Raw genomic sequence first — 21,027 nt, forward strand, 5'->3', positions numbered from 1 at the left:
GGGCCGTGCACAGTGTGGCCTAGAATTATCGCACTTTCTCTTATCTACGAATTCCACGAGCAATTTGCAGTCGATTTTTCCTCGAGGGAAATTCGATTGGAATTTACCTCTTTTTCTCAGAAATTTTTTTAAACTCTAGAATAGAATTAGAAAAATTTATAATTAGAAAATAAAATTAAAAATTCTATAGTCTTTTAGTCAAAGCAATTTTTGAGTAAAAAAATTGATAAACATTCCTCAATTTATTACGAGTTTATAACTTTTGATACTAGATATTGCATGAGACAAATTTAGAATACTGCAAATAAATCCAAAATTGTATATGTTTTCGAGGATGTTTTTTTATTTTGAAATTTTTCTCTTTCTTTTCTCTCTCTCTCTCTCTCTCTCTCTCTCTCTTTTTCTCTCTCTCTCTCTCTCTCTCTCTCTTCCTCTTTCTCTGTCATATAAAATTTATGGTATCGTGGCGACGTGACTTCGACCTGTGCCGATGGCAGTGAGGCTGTTGTAAGAGATAGAAAAAGAAATCGAAAACAGCCTACAAGAGAGAAAACAAGAGACGAGGAGAATACTGCAAGAGATACGTTCCAGATGTGTTCCCCGGTTTCTGAGCAAGTTCAAGTTGCCAGGCCGCGGACGCATGGCCAACGTAGGCAGGAAGTGCCGCATTAAAGTCGTTAATCCGCGCGCTTTCGTGCCTCTCTTCGTCGCTGTTCTCACCGCACGTTATATTCCGATCTATACTCAATTATCGTTAACCCTTAATAATCTGAATTCTTTCAAAATTTTTCTAAACTTTTATGAAAAATTTCAGGTATATTAAAATATTTTTCATCATTCTTTGCTGAAAAATGATGTTTGTTGGCAGGATTGATGTGTTAAAATAAACTCGTATCTTTTATCGTGATTTGAACTACTGATACAAAAATTGCAACGAGGTAATTAATATTAATCTATTGTGGAAATTAATTTATATATTAATGTATTAATAAATGTATTATGTAAATTAAATTTCTCTTTCGATATTATGTTATTATTCTTTAATAACTTCATTGACGAATATTGAATTAACAACCATTATTTGTTATATTAATAATTTTATGCTCAAAAATAGTTACCACGTCACGATTTGACCTTATTATGATCATTTCAGGAACATTCGGTATTAATCCTTAAATCTTTGACGAATGAGAGCGTACGAATTTGTGCAGCTGGTCCTTTATATTGTACGTTAGACGACGAGCGGCAGGGATAGCGAAAGGCGAGACGTTTACAATAATGCGCGAACGAACCGAAAGGAACGGGCGAGACGGAACGGAAAATGCGGATACAGCCGCGGCTTAAAGTAAATTTTGAAAACGGCTTCGACGGCCCTCGACGGAAATCTTTCCCTGCGGTCCGCTTCCGTAATCCGAGGACATTAATTTGTCGGCGGCAGTAAACTTACGAGCGCCAGCCGTAACGTTTCCCCCGGGGGACTTTTTGTATTTTCTCAGGTTATCCTCCGGGAGAGTCTCACGGAGTGGAGGAGACCCTGGGACTCTTGCGTCCTGACAAAATTTTACGGTCCTGCACGACCATCGTGTCGTGTGCGTTGCCTGAAAATATCGTCTCAACAAGTCTCCGTGTATAGTCGTTCGACTCAAATTATACGCAAAATCGTTTTTACACCCGTTTATTACCGCCGGCCGTTAAGACGGCGTGAAAGTAAAAAGTCTCACTCGGCGATGCGGAATCACAGTCGATTGCTTTCACAAATGCCTTTACGCGTATCTAAGTTTGTGCGCGCATTATATGCTGGTAGTAGGATAATATTGTGTGCCGGTAATGTTGCCGTAATTATGGTAATGCTATTGCGTTTATTATCGTCTAACCGTAAGCGTCATTATGTCGTCCCCGCAGCCGCCGTCTTCGTCCCGTAATCCGACACCGTAAAACACTAAACGCAAACGTTTGCAGAGCGCTTGATTACCATAAGCGCGACGGAAACGAAGATCTTACGCTTTGTACGAAATGTTATAGCGATTACTTCGACACGTGCATACCGCCGGCGTGTGCCGAGTCCCGGCGGACTAAAAGTGAAAATCGATTCTGTCTCCGGGATAATTATGTCTCACTGAAGGAATCCGTATGTTAGATGAGAAACAGGCGATTTGAAAAGTTTTAAAAAAATAAAGAACATAGTAGAGGATTTTTGCACGTCAAATGTCACATTTCAAAAGTTTCAGTTTTATGAGATATTTTTGTAAAAAGACATTTTCTCACGATAGAATTTTATGTTACATTAGAGTGATGTTATTTTTTTTTTGGAAAACACTTCAGTTTTGCAATAATTTCTCAAATTGCGACATATTTGTGAAGACATGAGAAATTGAGAAATTCGTATAAAAACTTTACACGACTCATATGATTCTAAAGTCAGAAATGACGTTACCGAACCAGTTCGTAATGTAATATAAACCCCACGCTTATCGAGATTCATGATAAATAAAATCGATATTAGTACGTGTATATAAAATTTAATATTCGGGACATGAAGCTGAAAATATGTTTCTGATGCGATTAAAATACCGGCGAGCGTCTCGCGGGAAACAAGGGGACAACTTTTTGACCCATAATCGAGAGAGTTGAGTTCGCCAGGGTTGGAATCGGCGAGCCGGCGTCAAATCTCGCGGCTGTCTCGCTCGCACCGGGGCGAGGCGCAGACGGCGTCCGCCGCGCGGTGCTTAGCGTCGAACGGTTGCGTATCAGTGCTGTCGGTGGCAGAGATCCGAAGGTGGGTAGCGAGCCGGCGAACGAGAACGCGGGACCCGGGGGCGGGGGCAGGCGGTTATTGCCTGTTGGGTGATTTATCTAGTAATACTAGCCGACAGGCCGCGAACCCGGGGCATGGGCAACGGGGCGAACTCGTGGGCTCCTAACCCCCTACCCGCGGGGCCAACCACCGGCACTGGTGGAAATTAAAAACTCACTTTATTACACGTCTCATTCTGCGCGCCCTCCCCCCCCCCTCCGTCCGCCCGCCCCTTCGGCCGCTTCCACCCTCCGACCCTTCTGTGCGGCCTCTCCTCTCCTCACCTCCTCCTCCTTCGTCATCGTGCCACCTCACGCGTCCTCTTTTCTCTTCCCTCTTTCTCTCTCGCGTCGCCCTCCGCCTTCCACTCATCATATTCCGCCGCTCTGGCGGCGCCTTGTTCGCGCGGACCGACTTAATATGAGGCCGGCCATACCTGATGGAACGAATATTATTAAAGTTCGCCCGCACGCGAAACCGGTGAAATATCGCCGACCGACCCCCCAACCTTCCCCCTACTTCGACCCCCTTTGCGCGCTCACCCCGGTTTACCCGTCGACCTTTCGGTCCCTCGCGATGGAGGGCATGGGCATCCTCCCTTCGCCCTTTCTCTTTGCCGGCAATCTTTATTGTCTGGCTTGTGCGGAACTGAGTGACATTTGAGCCGTGGATGTTGGAATCGACGGATAAAAGTGTAGCGTGAATAGATGTTACTTGATAATATTGTTATCTTATTTCAAATTTCGATGTATTTCGAGTGATTTTCGGTGTAATTTGTAATTCGATACGCCACATTTCCGAGAATAATGCCGCTGACACTCGATATGCATAAATTTAACCGACGCGCAATGTAGATTTAAAACAGCCTGGAATGTTACAATACGTATGGCTTATAGAAATCTTGGAGCTGTACGTTAATTTGATATATAATTTCCTGAATGGGAAAGTAAATGCGCGCGCGTGAATGCATGCACGCAACGGGCAGACGTTTATGGGGCTCTCGATGACATAGCCGTCGGTATCCAGCTCGTTTTATTAATGTCAATAAGGCAATTATTGCTGGCGGGCGGTGTGGGGTCGGTATCTCGTTCATACCGCCGGCGTGGCGAGTTACCTGTCTCGACTGCCGATGGCTTCGAACGCGCGTTTAATCCTGCATACGTGTCGGGAAAGGGCGGATTATTCGCTCGTTTTCGATGCCGATAATCGTGCGTGATAGAGATCGATGCAGAAATTCAACGCCGTAGTTGCGCTCGCAAATTCGGATTTGCAAAGTAATCGATTTCGCAACCGCATCGTATTGCGAATTTACCTCCGCCGCTTTCGCTAATGACGCTCGACGCCGCTCCCTCGCGGGCAATCGGACAGTAATTATCGTAACAGCTGGACTCGCATTATAATTGAAGGAACGTTACGTAGCGCGCTTTTTCCGCAACGGGACGGGGACGGAGAGAGGAAAGAAGCACGAGCGAGGCGCGCGAGGTAACCCGAGTTTACGGTGCTTGAACACTCGCGCGTCACTCGGCGCAGTCGCTGAACGAGATCTGAAAAGGTTGGGGAGAATAATATAGGAAAGAGAGGGCTTCCCTAGTCTCGCGGGCTAAGCAATATCCATCCGCCCACATGCTTGCCCGCCCGTCTGTCTGCCTGGCTTTTCGGTGCCGTCGCTGTGTGTGCAGACGTGCGCGTTCAACAATTTATTCATTACTGTCTCGCAAATACTCCCGATGCCGCGCTCCATTATTCCGCGTCTCGCGATTCGCACGCGCCCCTCGGATCTCGGTAATGTAAGACGCACGAATTTTATTCTCCCTCCTCTTCCTCTCCCCCCTCCTTTCGGGGGAATTAGAAAAGTTTCACGTCGATCTGAGGACTGACATATATATTTCGTAACCATTTATTCCGTCCCGAAGTTCTCGAGACCGCGCAATCCGCGCTTGTGCGATCGTGCGTTTTAGGCTCCGTCGATGATACCGCGATTAAGAATCCACGATGCGACCGAAAGGCACCGCGCGCAGGTACTTGGCGAGTATGTAATCGCGTGAGTGCTCGTATATACTCTTGCAAGTAATGCATTAGCCGGTAAGTGATTGCCGGAAGGACAGACTAGCTGCTTGCGCGCAGCACTCGTGAACCGGAGCTTACATTTGAACAGTCATACTTATTCTTTAAGGAAGTCACTTATTCTTCGCTTACTCCTTCATTCTTTACTTGTTCTTCGCACAGCGAAATAAATGAACGAGATTATATGTACAAAGTCCATTACTGGTGTAACTAAAAGAAAAGTCATTTTCTATATAAAAAATGTTTTATATTTTAAAATTCTATTCTACATTTTCTATTCAAATTTTTATTTTTATGTACAATTGCTCTCTTTCTCTCTCTCTCTCTCTCTCTCTCTTTCTCTCTCTCTCTCTCTCTCTTTCTCTCTGCGTAAAGAGTGCATCTTGATGCATGATGCAAAAGAATATGCCAAGTATTTCAATAATATTCACTCATCTTTAATATGCGATTATTCACATTTGTACCGTTTGTTACGATATTTTTATAGTATCGCGTATTAAAAACAAGTATCGTGAATGAATCAGTTAATGTCCTCGGGGATATTCAAGTATTAATCCGTTACTCGGTATGATCGGAGTCACAGCGCAGCAGGGACGACAATTTTGCAGAATTTCGTAGAATTTTCGAAGGATTTTACTATTCGAAAAGTACTGCCGACTCGGGAATACCTCGGAGACGCGGCAGCTATCCGGAAAGTCTCAGGATGGCTCGTGGTGCCTCCGCGCGCATAGCAACTCCAAAGACGTATGTCGGTTTGGGGCAGCGCAGGCCCGCGGAGGCCCGGTGCGGAGGGAGTAAAAATTTCACGGAGTGAATAAATCAGGGGACGCCACGGCAGAGCTGCGCTCTTAGTTTAAGTACATCTGGCATGGCATTGCTCTCTTCTCTTCTCCGCGCGTTCGACTTCTCTCGCACGCTCTCTCTCTCTCTCTCTCTCTCTACTTTCCCGCGTACTGTATCGCGAGTAACGTTCAAAGGGAAGAGATCTCATCCCGCGTTTTGCGCGCATCAGTGTACATTCGTTTTGCGAATAAAAAGATAAGCCGTAATATTTTTCGGATAAGAAATAAGTATCTTCGATTGTATAATTCGCGTGTGCGACAACAGTAATAGCCTGAGAAATTGAATATTGTGATCTGAATTGATGATAATTGTGACGCGAATCGAAATGTGTGAATATGAATTATAAATTTATAAACATTTATATTATTTGGAGAATATCCGTTCTCCGTGCGGCAATAACATTACTTTTACGCGTGAAGCTTCAATAACGGGAAATGGTCCCGCGCGAAATTTGAGTGCGGTCGGTCTTCATTCGCATTTGTCGACTCTTCAGGAACGCGGGGCCATCCTTTACGTCGAAGAACGGGATTGATCTTTTAAATTGCATCGTGTTTACGGTCTGGCGCGATATATATATAAAGAGATAGAGAAGGATGAGAGGGCGGACGGGCAAGCGGAGTGAGTTTGCGTATCTACGAGCAATGTGTGTAGATCGCGACGTGTCAGTGAGGAAGTTGGAAAGCGGGAGGAGGGAGGGAGGGAGGGGGGGGGGTCGGGCAGGGAAGGTCATTCGGGAGGATGGCGGCTCATCTTGTAATGGACTCAGAAGACAGGCGAGTCGGCTAATGGAGCCCTGCTCTTCCAGAAAAGCTCTTAGTATCCCGCGCCGCGCGAGCGTCGATGCTGTCGGGCTGCGTCATTCCAAATCCGCAGCATTCCCAGCGGTTATTTCCGCGCCCAGGTGCAAGAGACAGATGAACGCCGGATTTAGAATGTTTCGGGCCACACGGTGTATATGACACATGCTTGTGAAAAACATTCACAAAAAAATAAAACAAATTACGTAGAAGTAAGCACACACGTAGAGGGGAATTTTTTGTCGAAAAGTTTGCAGAATATGTCATCCGAATATGTGATTCGAAATTTTCGACACTGCAAAGTAAGGTATCGATTATTTTGTGCGCGCAGAAATCATTATTTATTCTTGAGACATGTAAGAATGTTTTTTTTTTTTTTTTTTTTTTTTAATCAACTCGAGATTTTATTTAAATCGAGAGAAACAATACTCCTTTCGAAGAGCAATAAACTTTTTGTCGCGACAAGTTCGCAAAAAACGGACGTAAAGAATTGTAACGCGCGCGTGTGTCGCCTTTCTTCAAGTTCGACGCGGAATTTATCGTCACGCCAGCGCGGCGCGTCGCGTCGCGTCGTTAAATGCTTTTTCGCGAGATAAGGGCATCGCGAGCGCAGTCGGCGAGAGTGCCGCTTAGTTTAATACACGTAACGCTACTTTCCGCCCGCTTTTTCTATCAAATGCTCCGCGCGAGCTCCAACGGGGTTCGAAGTAGTATAAGTCGTGGACAAAGTAGACGGCGTACAGAAAACCTCCATTAAAGTCCGTAGAAGTGATTAGTACGCTCCCCATCTCCCTCTTCCGTCCCGCTCCCCTTTCTATTCCTCTTGCCCTTCGTCCTACACACACACACACATACACCCACCACACAAACGCACACACGCGGCACGATATGTCCCCTCTCGCTTCTTCACCGTCCCGTCTCTCTCTCTCTCTCTCTCTCTCTTGCTCCTCGCTCTATCTCGCTCCTTACAATTTCAGGACTCACTCGCGTTTCGCTTTCCCCTTCGCGTAGAAAACGACAGGCTTTGGGAATGCGCATCTCGCGATACTCGTGGGAGAACTATTATCGAACGTCGTATAGCAATTTTGGATTTGCGACGGTATACGGGATGCCGTGGGCGGGCGCGGTGTCACCCAGGGATTCCCCCGTCGAATTGATATCCGTTTGATGAGAATCAGCGCGCACGTCGTATCCTCTCGCACAGTTCCTCAAGTTTCTCAATATTAAATATCGTGATATATAAGTCAGCGTGCGTTTTTTAATTTACGACATTCAATAACTCGATAATTAAGTCGCCAATTAAATTGCTGTTAAGGTAAAGCGCACCTGAGATTAATTGGCAAATGAAGTTTTATTACCTATTTACACTTTCGAAACTTATTCGCCGTAACTCTTTAATTTTCAATATTAAACAGCTCTCTAACTAAACCCCCGGGTTTGAAGATTCGCCGCGGAGGAACGTCGAGACTTGAAACTTATCTTAGTAGTCCTCAGACCGTCCGGCGTAAACACTTTTTACGAGAGTGCCCTTGGAAATTTCGTCGGGAATACGGGAGGCTACTTCTATTTTCTCTGATAATGCCGCCGAGATTAACACGCGGGTAATAGAAGTCGAGACGGCGGACTACTTCTTGTTTCTTTGAAAAACATTACTTCCCGGAGGATAGACTTGCCGCGATTCCGATGGGTCCGATGTCATAAATCAGCCGGTAATTAAAAGGGAGACCCATCGACAACCGTGATGGCGATAAACATGGATTAATCCATTTCACTGGACCTTCCCCCCTCCGCCTCCGTATATATGGGAGTGGAAAAAAAGGTCGTAGTCTTTCTAATTTAATCTGGCGAATGATTCCGTGATTCTCGAAGCCGGCGGCAACTCTTTCATTACTTACGTCCCCGTCCTATGCCGCGCACCCTCTCGCGGCTCCTTGCCCATCCCCGCGATTTCCATCGCCCCCTCGCGCGGGCGCCACCGTGAATCGGCGCAGAACACTAAATCAGCGACCGGTGTAATTTTTGTAATGGGAGGTGTGGCTTCGTAGGGGTGGCAGGACGCGTCCACGGGGTAGGAGATGCGAAAGCGCGGTGGGGATACGCCATCCCTGCGTCAGCTTGCGTGTACGTGCAATGGTAGGGCGGAATTCGTAGGGGTGATTCTAGGGATATCCCGTTGAGCGAGACGCGCCACGCCGGAGGTTAATCCTCCGCAGCTATTTCACGACCGACGAACGAGCGTGATCAGCCCCTGGAATGATCTTACGGGGCTTCTACGCATCGCTGCCAATCAATTCGCCAATTCATAATTGCTACCACGCTGCAATAATTCATTTTTCGTATAGGGCCATATGTGTGTTGTATATTTACTTTTATCTAGTTTCTCGAAGATTTCTTCTATGAATGCAAAATCTTGATCGATAATTAAATATTGTCTGTTGGTTTTTTTTATATTATTAATTTTTTTAGTTCGCATTAGAGTAAAGATGATTTTATTTTGACGGTAATCTTTTCTATCGAACTTTTATTACACATTGTTTAGTATCTTTTTGCAAAATTTTAAAAATTGCCAAAACAAAGCGGTTTACCAACCACTCGTAAGAAACCGATTAAACTTTTCTGTTAATTTTGACTAGTAATTTCCTAGTAAGTTTGTTAATTATCGGAATATTGTAGCACAGTACTAAAGAGATATATTGGACTTCTATGTAGCAAAGTTTCATAATATTAGCTTCTCTTTTATTAAGTGTACTAATATATTTTATACACAGCTGCACTATATTAATCTTTTAATAACTATTACTATTATCTTCGATTTACATAAAAATAAACCCAGACAAATTGTACGAACGATAACATCGCGCAATATTGCTAATATGAAAAAAACTGAATTTATTTAACGAAGAGCGGAGTAATCTAATTAATTCCCGCTCTCTCCAGTCACTCCTTTTATCATCGTGTTATGTCGCACTCGCGATTAAATGAGCCAAATCTATTCATTACGCATTCATTATGATAAATCGCCGATAATTAAATTCTGTTATTCAAACGTGAGCTACGTGAGCGCGCGCACGTTTCTTATCGAATCGGATAAAGTTGATTTTTATCCTCCACGGGACATCGACAGGCGCTAAATTAAAAAGAAACAAACAGTGTGACGCGCGGACTTACAATCGATACACCCTCTAGCGTTCGCCGTCGTCTTCAACGTCGACGGCCGACGTAGCGGCGGCACGTTTCATCTCTCTTCCCTCGTCCGATTGCCACCCGCGTCTGCCTCGTCGCCGCTGGAAATCGAGAGCTCATAACTTGCATCCTAAACGCGCCGCCTAATCGACTGGAGTGCGACCGCTATCCCGAATCGGGGTACATCCGGCGTGATGCCGTGCGGGGAGCTAAATTGTGCGGTAGAGCGCGGATGGTTGAAAGATCGACGCGCGCGAACGAGCGAGCGAGTGAGCGAGCTAGGGGTGAGCGCGGACGGAGAAAGAGAAAGAGAAATCGCGCGCGCGAGGGGTGACACGCCGTGGTCGCTGGTGGTGGCACTTGCGACGTGGTAGGAAAGACGCGTAGGGGTAGCGCGCGATGCCGGCGAACCGATGGTGGGAGTTTGCCGAGGGTGCTCGGCATCCGATAGTGGGGATTTATCACTCTCGGTGGCGTGCTGTGGCCGCACGCGGCACTCGGCAGTTTACAGCCGACCGCCGTACCGGCGGTCTCGTGGTACTTCCGGTGGGACACCGCGCGACACACATTTCCTCGCGCCGCGCACGCTTCGTCATCGGGGCCTACGCGCGCTCGCAAGAATTGTAAAGAATATTACTCGGAGAGCACTCTGCGTCGGATCGGTGAATTTTCGGCAGATTGATCGATCGGTCGAGGTGCGATCAATCGATCATCGATGGGGAAGGACTGCGCGCGGATAAGGGTTAGTGGCCGTTTCGTGCGTCTTGTGCAGTGCCACGTGACGCGGAGAGCTTAAGCGGAGAAGACTTGCCACTCGCACGAAGCCTTCGCCTTCACCCAACGATTGTTGCCAGGTAAATGCGATTGGAGATCGCGATTAGATTAACGCGCGCGCGCGCGCGCGCGCGAGACAGACGGAAGAGAAATAGAATGAGACTTTGATGAGAACTTTAGATCGCGTCGAGATTTGATTAGCCTGTGTAAAAGATCCGAATGTAATTATCCAGTTCAGTGATAGATTGCACTTACCGATATTAATTTCAAATCGTGCGCGCAACGCAATACAAACGCGTAGTTACAAATGGGACGTATTTACGCGATACGTAAGATGCAGTACAAGCGGAATAAGAGAAGCGGAGAAAATAAAACGCGCTGATAAGCCCGCGGCGTATATAGATGGTGTATAAATGAACGTGCATTTGCTAAAGAAGTCGCGTGAGAGTCCCGCGTTAATTATAAACTGTCTTGCTTTTTCGCTTGGCAGATAAGCACGCGCTGGCATACTTCTGTATAGTCATTCACCCCCTTCTCGCGCTCGCATCTCGCGCGAGCGTCCCATCTCTCATCGACCGACGTCTGTTCCAATTACCGGTGGCGTTTTAAGGCGATTCCGTTGTAAGGCTGCCGTTACCGACGCGGATTATAACTGCACCCTTAGAAATGATTCGCATAGCTCCTTTACTTCGCGATTCCTTTGTTCTATCGAATCGTCGTAACGGCGCGAGATTATCGACTAGAGCGGGCTACGAGAGAGGAGCGCGATTAGCACTGACGCCAATCCTTGAGACATTTAATTAACCGCCGCAATAAAAAATATAGTTCTGCGTGCTCGATGAAATTGTATTTGTCTTAACTCTCAATGCCGCTCCCAGAAATAGTGCTTCTTCGTAAATACATAAAATGTCTTTCGACGATTGTCACTGGATGTAACAATATATATCATAATCCATCTCGTGTTAATAGGTTTCTTTATCTGTAGATATTATTCTTGTTCTTAAAATTGAAATTATCATATCTAAATTTAACGAGGAATTCCATTTATTTATAACAATGGAGAAACGTTCCTTTATCGAACCGTCTTATAGTGAAGTTTCAGACGGATGCCATGAGATAACATAATGCACTATGTATGAATCGTTTTCGAGATATCGTCATCCAATATGCAAGAGCGAGCCGCTTGTAGCGCGTGACAAAGCTTTCACGAAGATTAGCGCTAGGTGCAATCTCGCAAGCGATTCATCGGAATGGCGCGTTATTATATAGCCTGTCGGAATTTATTTCAAAGCCTACTAGAGATGCGCGAACTATAAAGACACTATTGCTATATGTGTAAGGAAGGGGAAGCCATCGATCTAGGACTCAATAAAGCTCTCTACTCAAGCTGAAAGTAAAAGTAAACGTTGAGCAAGAGTAAACTTTGGTTTCTCAAATTCTTGTGAGACAAAATTAATTTTCATACTTATTATATTTTCTTAATACGTTGGAAGTTTGGAAATTTAACAAAACGCACTGCATATTTTGGAAAACACATATCCCGCTAACGGGATCTCGGCGTAACGGGCTCTATTAACGTAACGAAAATTTAATTAGTAGCTTAATTAGCGAATTATCGAGCGACGGACGTCAAAAGACCCTACTGTTGGTTAAGAAATTAAAATCAAAATTGTTCGGAGCTAAATATGTGCGTCCGAAAACGTAATTATCTTCAATCTTCTTCTTTAGCATAGCATAAAGTACAGATGTATCCTCCTCGTGTAGCCGTAGTATAACACGTTCTATTCCCACATATGTCGTCGGGCGTCAGTTGAAGTCGAAATAATGAAGCTAACTGTCCGTCTGGACGAGCATCCCACTCTGTTCCACGAAAGCCCCGGCCGTCTTCTTCATCAGCGATCTCCTCCACCTCCTACTTTTCCTCTTCCTTCTCCTCCTCCGTCGTCTCGACGTCCCGCCGAGAGAGCGTCTCAACTGTCGGCCACCCGCGTGTACTCGTCCGTTTGAATGCCGATAATTGGCACTAGTTTCAGCCGGCGGCGGGCTCGTTAGCCGGCCGGCTAAAGAGAATCACTTAATTATTTCGTTTGAAGTTCGCTTCCGATAGGAGGTAGGTACAGCTCGCGCGCGCGCGCGCGCGCGGATCACCCGTGGCGCGGATAAATCGAGAAAACTGGAGCGAGCGAGAGACCTTCGGCCGGGAGTTTGTTTCGCACCGACAAATTGCTGCGGCTAATTAGCCTCGCGGACTAAAAGAGGATGCAGCGCTTCGGATGTTCTAGCTGTTACCGCAGCTATTCCGCCGGGTTATTACGCCGCGGTTTCTCCCTCATCTCTAAGTCAAAAACGAGCAGTTGCCTTCGTCATTGTTTGGAAAAATTTTTGCGGAAATAAAGCGAGTTATTATTGGTTTTCGACACAACGGTATTATTCTCAAAAGGTGATTAAAATTTTTCATATATATTTTAACACGGTATTTACGCGCGTGTAGAGTAATTTTATAAATAATATTAGAGGCAAATTAAGATGTAAACGATAATCGAATAATAACAAATTTCAATCCGAATAAATTAGATGAATTTAATAATCTGAATTTACGACACGTGCATGATATGTGTAGACTCGAAGAGAGGGAAGGCCCGGCTACAAATCCCGAGGTAAATATCTGCGCGTTCCGAAAACATCGCAAGTTTCTCTTTCACTGAAACAGACCTTCCTCATAACGGCGCGTTTTCCCCGTTTCCCGAACATTATAGCGTGCTAGCGGGCCGCTATAATTTAATAACACCGGGGCGTGCGTAATGCCTTTCGACACGAGTCAGCGATAATTCCGCGGCGAATGTCCAATAAAAAGCCACTTTGCTCGATCGAAATATCAAATGTAATCCTCTTAAGTCGGCCGCGCCGTCGAACGTGTATCTCGCGAGCTGACCATCGCGCGCCCCATCCCGCTTCGCACTCCCAACACCCCCGACCTATCAACTCTCCTCCTCCGACCTGGAACTCCATCTCCGTCCGCCGCGGCGAGCTACTAACTTTTACTTCCCCTCTCTACGGATACTCTTTTTTTCTCTCTCTCTCTCTCTCTCGCTCTCTCTTTCTCTTTTTCTCTTTCATTTTGTCCTCTTCTTTCCGTCGTGTTCCTTAGCTCGCAGGCGTTGCTTTTACGGCGATTGAAGTTTCTCTTGGGTCCTTGGGCATACCGCCAGGTGGCAGTGCCGCGTCCTTCTGGGCGTCGGCCCCGATGTCCTTTTCCTGTGAGATTTTTTTTTTCCGAATGTCCATTGTGTATTTAGGATACCGCGCGTGCCGCCCCGAAAGATTCCGGCACCAAGTACGTCGGAGAGGAAACTCTACGAGCTAAAATCCGAATCTGATTTACTCCGAAGTGGTCTTGGGAATCACACGCTGTCTCGGAAAAGCTTTCACTCTGCAGCTGGAACAGTTTCGGGATGCAGGATCGATATATGATCGAGCGGTCAATACGGAGCTGTCAACTGTCTGTGGAGTCCGGGGGCGCGGAAACAAAGGCGGACGGTACTGGTGCAAATTCTGCAACATTCTTTTATCGATCGTTAAAAATTTCATTGGCGCTCACCGACTGCTCCTTCGGCGCGACGCTATTGAGCACCCCGTACAATTAGTTCCTCTCATTAAAGAACCATTCGCAGTGGCACCGGAATGCCGAACGATGTTGAATAATTAGCATTCGACCGAAATCGATTTGTTAATTAATAAAGCGCTAACGTTCGCCGTACTAATACCGGTCAACAATTGAATAGAGAGCGCGTTCATTAACTCGTCGCCGCGCATAGCCGGCCGTGCTAACGCCGACGCGCCGAATCGACTCGATATCGACTCCAAATAATCGAATTTGTTACGGGCCCGTGAAAATTCCCGTCGCGAGATCGCCGGCGTATCGTCGCGTAAACGATGCTGTTTGCAAAAAGAGGAATCCGATGACGACGAGAAAAGCGGGATCTTAGTTTAACGTTTGGACGTTTCTTATTTTAACGTTGTGCAACCCTTTTCTCGCTCATTCTCTCCTTCCATTCCTTTCTCTCTTCCTTTCAACATCCTCTCTCCCCCTCTCTGGTACCGGGGCTCCCTGCAGCGAGCTTTCCTCTCCGCCCTCGCGGAAAGGAAGCCCGGAGGAAAGTTCCTTTTTCCAACTCGTTCGGTGCTCCAGCGGGTTACCGGCTATTGGCCAAGGATATCTTTCGATTATCAAGACCATCCATACCTACCGCCTTAGCTCGGCGCTCCATTGTCTTCTCGGCTCTTTCAATTAATGTTTTGATTGATTTCGGACCCTCGCCTGGAGAACGACCCCTCCTCACGATCGGCTTGTCCCCTGCCCGTCTTCTCGCCCCCTCTCTCCGAGCAATACTCAAGTTGGCCCGTCTATAATCGGCATTCCGTAGCAGACGGAACGCAGGAACGTGAGAATTTCGCGCGTTAATACGAAAGAAGGATATTGCACCTTGCTTCCGTTATGCCGTAATATAGCATAATGCTTGCGATAATAGTTCGATTAAGTTTAAAGTCGACGATCGGGAACTATTCCCAGAGAATATCAATGTTAAACGGTTCTTTTACAAATTTCCTATCGGTTTTTATATTTTTATTTTGATTCACAAAAAAATTTTGTGGAATTACGGACAGTGGTGTAAGAAAAAAAAATGTATGTATAAATTGATATATAAAAAATTGGTATTTATCTTAAATTGTGTGTGTCTGTTGCACAAAATTGTCGATAAGGCGAAGATTGAATAGCACATTAGAGAGTTAACGATTCTAAAAAGCTAATTGCGGTCTCGGGCTCGGATTACCAGAGATTTTCTTCTTCCGGAATACCACGTGCCGCAGATAAATCCTCCACCTCCCTTCCGAAACGCGCGCCGCGGGGGATTTCGGTACGTACGAGAAACGCGCGCGACGTCGCCGACGCAGCGTCGGGATAGCAGCGGCGGGTCGGGTGCTGGTAGACGACGGCACCGAATCAGTGTTATACCGGTGGCTGTTTTATTGCGAGATTTGCGGCGTGGCCTCCCCGTGTAACAAGACTTACTGAGATCTTAATAGAATCTGAGACCACCCCTTCTCAGCGAGTTTCCGCGCCACCGCAGGACTCTCGACTCCTCGGTCCTCGTCTACGGTTGTGCTTTTCTCGCCGCCAGCCTCTCTTTCCTTCGACGGACTTTCAGGGGAGAGTGGAAACGGGAGGCGGACGGGAAGTTGACCCCGGCATTGCATCCCTTTGGCGAGAGAGGAAAAAAAAAACTGGCGCGCTTATATTCTAAGCGTATATATAAGAGGGATGGGGAAGGCGGACGAGGCGGCGAGCGGGCGCGGTCTGAAGGGTGATTTATGAATATTGCCTACGGAGAAAAGTGTATCGCTACTGCGCTACCACGTCGATTTCGCCCGTTCTCTCCTCCGCAAAGACTCCGAAACGGCTCCTGCGCGGCGATTCCTTTCGTATACATTCACGTTGTTTCCGGCAGAAGAATGGGTCGCGCGAAAGCTTCGCCGAAGCTGTCTGCGCCGGTCCGCGTTGACAAGTATGTGCGAATGCGCGATAAAAATTTTATTGTCTAAACGCGAAGCTGTGTGAATCTTTCCTCAGTGCCGAAGGTCCTTCTCATCTTTAAGCATTATTTTCAATCCACGTATTTTTCGTGGAGGTGTGAAGGAATCTCGTTCGACGAGGAAACGCAGTATTGTTATATCAATTTTATCGGAATGAATAATGATGTTGCATGAAATTTCGAGGAAGCCTCGTGTAAAATTTTTCAATAACAATGCAGTGTGATATAAATTTTATTATAATACGTAATGTGTATGTCGGATTTCAACTGGAAATCGGCACTCTTTCGCGCTGCTACGAAAATCGAGTCTACCTGCTGTATTTCGCTCTTTTGTCATTTCGGTTTCTCGCAGTCGGATCGATATGTACTCCCCCTGTGCGAGCTGCCGCGCTTCGAGGCTCGCCCTTATCCCGTAACGAACACAATTGGCATCGTCAAGACGATCTCACGTGCGTCTTAATTATACCGTGGAGCGGCGCCGGCCCGGTCAGGAGCATCGAGTTGTAGTGAATATTTTACAGCGGCGATGCCGAAGGGAGACACGAGGCGTCGTGGCGCCGCACCGTTTCGCGTCGCGCCGGTGCGATAGTCGCCGCGTATAACGATGCGAGAGTAGATCTGTCCTCGCGCTCCCGCTCTTTCTCTTTCTCTCTCGCTTCCTCTCTCTCTCTCTCTCTCTCTCTCTCTCTCTCTCTCTGCGACCTATCTTCCCCCAGGAAGCTTGTTAGGCGACGCCGTGCTCCGCTATCTTCTAATTGGCGATATAATGATCCTGAAGGATGGAATACCGTGGTCCTGAAGGACCCGAGGAGTGCTGCACCCTCTCGCCGCGTCTCATCCCTTTGTCAGGGGCAAAATTAAAATTTGGCTCTGCCTTGCTCTCTCATCGTTCTCTCTCGCGCTTTCTTTTTATTTCTCTTCATCGAGATCTTGTTTCTTTTTTTAACTTTATTTCAGTGTTTTTTTTTTTTTTTTTTTTTCTTCCGATTTTATTATGTTCTCCGTTATGCTTAGCGAGTCTCCTCCGGGATAAAAGATACGATAGCTTAAATTGATTTGATTCGCGCGCTCGTATTCGTCGATATATGTTCGTCAAGAAATCGCAACGCACACGTCTGTCGCGGTTTATCAAGGATCGCGGGGACTATTAATTAATCGACCATTACCTACCTACATAGTTCGAAATGCGCAGCGCGGAACAAGCACTCGTTCTAATTACGCACGCCCTCATTAACCGTAGTAATATAGTAAATTTACAACTTGTAATTATCTCTCATCCGGCGACGACGTAGCTTGCAGCGTCGCGACGCAGTTTCCCGTGCTGTTCGTCCCCAATCAGCGAAGGCGGGTATATCCGTATCGTTATCGCTGCTCGTCCATTCAGGATTTACGAACGGGCCCTTGTAGTAGCGGTGTTGATAGTTACGAGGCCGGTCTCAATTAGTGGAACTTATGTCGCTGGGGTCCAATTAGACGTAGGCCAACGCAGCTACACCCTGTTTGCCCAAGTTTGCCGTGCAACCATCCTCGCCACCGTCGTCATCGTCGCGTTCGTCGTCGTCGTCGTCGTCGTCGTTGTCGTCGTTGTCGTCGTCATCGTCGCGCTCGTCGTCGTCGTCGTCGTCGTCGTCGTCGGGTGGGGTTTGTTCGCCGTTCCGCAGCTGCAGCAGCGCCGGTTGAAGGTGTCTTTTTCCTACGCTAATGACTAATTAGCAGTCTCTCCACTTCATGGTATAATGACACGGGATCCAACCCGTCGGGCTCGTATCATTATTAAGCCCCGAAATTGCAGCCGCTGTCTCCCTTCTTCGTCGAGCTTTTCTCTCTTTCGATCTTGGACAGTCTCTCCCTTTTCTGATTTCGCGATCCGACAGTATTAATAAACGGATCTCTCTCTACATCTATTCGTCCCGTCCACAACTCGATTGTGCCGGAGCGTGGCGTCATATTTTATTGAGCATCTTCGATACGAGTTTCCCGACGCAAGAAACGCTTCCGATTGAAATCGGCGAGTGTGCAGTCGCTTGCAGTTTGGGTCAGCCGGGCGCGTCGCGCTGACCTTTAACCGTAATAATATATCGAGTCCGCTGCTCGCGCTCCTTCTCCGAGACGACTTCAGCCCCCCCCCCCCCCCTCGCCGTCGTCGTCATTCCACTACCGTCGTCTATCCGTCTACGTATTTGTCTATCTCGCTCTCTTCTCTTTCTCCGATCTCTCCTTTCCACCCACGGACTTTCTTTTACATTTATTTATTTCCTAAACGTCCGTCCCCACTGGCTACTTTATATTTGACATTTTTATTAAACCACCTAGCGGCCCTGTCCGCTCCGACGGGATCTCCGAGATAGAGACGGCGGAAAACGCGAGGGGGAGGAACGCGCGGGAAGTGAATTTCTCCTATATTGCTGTTAGGGCAATTTCGTAATCTCAGAAGGGTGCTCCTTATATTGACCGAATAAAAAGTCGTATCCGTTGCTGATTCGACGATCGAATATCGTCGTTTCTCCGAGGTCCTCTCGTATTTGAGGGGGGGAGGTTGACCGTTGGCCGATCCGCGCAACGCCGCGTCAGTTCGGAGAAACCATAACGCTCGAAATCAGTTTGCTATTTTACGATTATGTTATCTCGTAGACGAGAATTGTCGCGCCGCGCGCCACGTGAGAGTGATTTTACTGATGCAGCGAAGGATCAAATTTTCTTCGAGAAATAAAACGGTGGCCACATTTCTAGTTTCTAAGTGCAATATAGCAAATATTAACGGTATTGCACTATATATATATATATATATAATTATTACAAAATTTTTAATTAATTTTTAATTAATATTAATATTATTATATTTTATCGTAGGTATGTGAATATGAAAATTTTCTATTTTAATGCAGAGTATATTTACTACGAAATTACTACGTTTTTGGGGATCTCTGAAAATTCTTGAGAAGATGTTGCCATATTTAAAGAGTCTAATTTCCATAAAACTGGCAGTAGTAAAAAGCAAAATTTTCTCCTTGCAATTTCATTTTATAAGCGATCAAAGTGCCACTATTATCCGCTCTGACGATATTGGTATAGCCGAGAGATAATACAATATCTGAAATATCCTTGCAGCAGTCGATTTAGAGTGATAAACAAATTATCCTGATAAGATCAACATTTACAGAAAAATTCTATACAAGTTTTTGAATACATTTTAATTTCGACTTGAGAAACTTCTTCAGCTATCTAATGTTTGACGCGTCAGTTTCTTCTGAAAAGATCCTCGCGAGAATAGAAGGATGAATTTTTATTTTTTCGATCGTGGTGTTATTCATCGATGTTCACACATATGTTCTCCCGCACACATTATTCGTTTTCGCGCGATACAGTTAAACTTATGATTACGAGAGGCAAGTAATTTCAGTCAGTGTACGATGTGCGAATTTTCGCAGCATCGCAACAAGCTCGAAATTTTTCACCGACGCAAATGATTAATTTCAACCGATTTTTTTTTTTATTGGTATTTTAGTACCTGTGAATTGAACTTTTAATTTGCTCGCGAATATTGGCAATTTTGATATTCACTATTTGCCAATGAAAAGGGCAAAGTAACGTTCTTTTTTTATTAACGTATCTCTGCAGCCATCGCGATGAAATATGATATGTGCGTAACTATAGCGTTGCTGGACGCGTAAAACAGAAGCGCGTTTCTCCCGGCCGTCGGTTTATCGACGGGCGGACTCATTCATCGGTCAGGTTCATTCCGAACGATCGGTTATTGATCGCACAATTAGCATTACCGGGCTTTCTCCCGGATCGGGAAAAAGGACTTAAAAACCGTCATCATTAGCCGCGTCTTTTCACGGCGCGTCGCACGATGCAGACATTCTTCCCTCCCCCCCCTTTTTTTTTTTTTTTTTTTTTTTTTTTTAAATTCTATCGCGGTATCAATCGGACCAAGAGAGAATCATTAAAAAAACTAGATCCAGGGAAAAACGGAGCGTACGGGTCGTTTGACGAATCACGAGATGGCTCTTGGATATATACGGACGTGGGTGGGAGGTGCGCCGCGGGAGGAGACGAGGAGGGATGATGTTTTTTTCCTCGGCGGCGCCTCTTTAATTTGCCCTCCAATTAACGGACGGGGTCCTATTTGAAAAATACCTGCCACGAGGGCTGGCAATTATACTTCTTCCTTTTTTTTCGCGTCACGAGCGCGTTATTAGCGCTATCCGTCCAGCCCCGCTTCCTCTCTACCCTTGCCTCTCCCTTTCTCTCTCTCTCTCTCTCTCTCTCTCTCTCTCTCTCTCTCTCCCGCTCTCTTCTTCGTCTCTCGTTTGCTCTTTCCGCCACCTCTCGCGCACCCCCGCTTCCCTTCCGCCCGTCCACCTCTCACTCATTTTGTCTTAGTGCATGTGTGCGAGCGCGAGGGTGGGTGAGCGTATCCGCGCGATTGTATGCGCTTTACGTGTATTGCGGAGCACGCGGGTGAAGTGATGCGGTGATGAGGGGGCGGGAGAGACGAGGGACGGGAAAGGACGGAGCGAGATAACGAGATAGGGGGATAGAGAAGGAGAGGTGAGACGGAGAGAAAAGAGGGCGGGTGGCGGCGAGAGAGAAAATTGGAACCGGGAGCGAGAGCGGAGGAGAGGATTCGGTGCGGTGGCTGCGGCCCGCGCGAGGGGCAAGGAAGGGAAGGAGAGTGGCGTTTATAACTCGTGCCCGGGTCTCTCCCGGCTTTGAGAAGGCCAATTAGCAGCATAAAGCTGCAGCTCGGCCCCGAGGCCGAGGATGTTTGTATGTAATAATGGATTGTTACTCAAAGTATCCGGTTAATTAATTAAGCCCCCGCCGCGCGTCCGCCCGCTCGTCGTCGTTCCGAACGTGCGGCGGCGGTGGTGGCGGCGGCGGCGGTGGCGGTGGCGGCAACGGCGGCGGTGGCGGCAACGGCGGTGGCAGCGGCAGGAGTGAACGAAGTGGGCCGCCACCCCCCCCGTACGCTACC

The 21,027-nt window shown here is 46.7% G+C and overlaps 1 protein-coding gene across 2 annotated transcripts in view; it reads left to right on the plus strand.

Moving 5' to 3' along the window:
• The window catches only part of LOC105675249 (LIM domain only protein 3-like), a 57,520-nt gene that overhangs the window by 24,570 nt on the left and 11,923 nt on the right, over positions 1-21,027 (plus strand). Inside the window, exon 1 of one of the 2 annotated variants that reach the window (XM_012372246.2) lies at positions 9,868-10,535. The exons of the other annotated variant lie outside the window; for it this stretch is intronic. The gene's annotated coding sequence lies outside the window, so the exon portion shown is untranslated. Of the gene's footprint in view, positions 1-9,867; positions 10,536-21,027 lie in introns of those variants that run through there. 2 annotated transcript variants of the gene reach the window in all.

This window comes from Linepithema humile, chromosome 1 (genome assembly GCF_040581485.1).
Source record: "Linepithema humile isolate Giens D197 chromosome 1, Lhum_UNIL_v1.0, whole genome shotgun sequence".
Lineage (NCBI taxonomy): Eukaryota > Metazoa > Arthropoda > Insecta > Hymenoptera > Formicidae > Linepithema > Linepithema humile.